The sequence below is a fragment of the Coptis chinensis genome, unplaced genomic scaffold (assembly GCF_015680905.1).
Source record: "Coptis chinensis isolate HL-2020 unplaced genomic scaffold, ASM1568090v1 utg1545_pilon_pilon, whole genome shotgun sequence".
Lineage (NCBI taxonomy): Eukaryota > Viridiplantae > Streptophyta > Magnoliopsida > Ranunculales > Ranunculaceae > Coptis > Coptis chinensis.
The window spans coordinates 146,746-148,299 of NW_028238107.1; the positions used below are offsets into that span (position 1 = coordinate 146,746).

General features: G+C 41.9%; 1 pseudogene; it reads left to right on the forward strand.

Annotated features, from left to right (window-relative positions):
- The first annotated feature begins 474 nt into the window (after nucleotides 1-474).
- Nucleotides 475-569, forward strand: LOC147473968 (small nucleolar RNA R71; annotated as a pseudogene).
- Nucleotides 570-1,554: the final 985 nt, after the last annotated feature.

Below are 1,554 nucleotides of genomic sequence, written 5' to 3' on the forward strand. Positions count from 1 at the left end.
TGTACCCTGAGGTGTGGACGTGTTGGTTATTTCTCCAACCGGTTGGGATTTTGTCTCCAAGGGGCTTAGGTTCACTATTAATGGAACAAGCCTGTCATAGGGCTATAGGGACAATGGGGAGTCGGATGCTCGTATTCCAAATGAAACTACATGGATTTGAATTTACATTCATGATGGGGATAGGCTTTTGTTGAACAGAAATGGCCTCTACCTTTTAGTGAGTGATTCGATTAGAGTTTTAAGCTCGGGATCATGTTTAATTTCAAACATACCGCCCTTAATCAGATTTGATGAACTAGCGGAGCGGTGGATATCATCACTACCCCCAGCCTATTTCGCTTAGTTTGATCCTCTAAAAATTTATAAGCCTCCGAGGCTCCTTTGCTTAAGAAACTACCCCCATTCATTATGTCTATTTTTCTTTATGGTGGTGTAGAAGTCCTTTGAAAAGGCACGAACTAACGGTCTTTCGCTAAGTTATGATGTGGACACTCTATAAGGAGATCGGTGAAACGATTCCAAGCCTCTGAAAATGTTTCATGAGGATTTTGTCGAAAAGAAATGAATCTTGGAAAGCATCTCATCCGTCTTTAGGGGTGGGTAAAATGTTCCATAAACAAATGAACAAGTTTAGCCCACGAGTCCACGTAATTAGGCGCTTTGGGCAGCTTAACCAAGACGCACTTTATCGGCTAAGGTGAAAGGGAATACCCCTGAGTTTAATTTGTTCCGCACCAACCGTAGGATGGTGGAATGTTGTTAGGACTTGTTCAATCCTACGATAATGCTGATAAGGTTTTTCATGGTCTAATCCATGAAAAACGGGTAACAAATTAAAAATATTTGGGGATTCAAAATCTCCCAATCGGGTCCGCTAGAACGATGCAAGATTTGGGGCTATCGCCAAGGCTTTGTAGAAGTCGAGAGAGGAGTCTCTTCTTCGTCGGGCATTGTGTCGTGATGTGATGTGTGTGAAATAGTAGCTAGAGGTGTAGTGGGTATTATACTAGATAGACTTGTTTGTTGACGTTGTTGTGTAATTACGCTCGGTGTTTTGTTCGCCGGACCTTTAATCTCATACAAGGCTAAAACCAAATTTAGCTAAACACATCAACACTCCAAACAATTCTGATATACTAGTATAAACCTCTAACGAGAGATGCAAGGTGCGGAAGAAAGGAATACCTCGATTAAGGCCCTTGCTTCGCTTTTATGAATAGTGTCTTGTTTATGCGTGTTCAGTGTGTATAACAAGTTAGGACACTAAAAAATTTGAAAAATCAAAGTTCGAGTCAAAACTGTAGAATTCCAGAAAAATTAACAAAGGGCGCGGATGCGCTCTCATAGGGTGCGGTCGTGCTCCGTGTAATTTTCAAATTACAGTGTTTTTAGGGCGGTCACGCTCGAGTTCCAGGCTATAGGGTGCAGGTGCGCAAAAGCCTCCTTATAAATGCGGTCGCGCTCAGTGTATTTTTTCGGAACTTTTCAACGCTCAATCGGAAAACCACAGTATGAATCAAACAAGGGTGGGTGGGTTTAATTGGACTTTAAGAA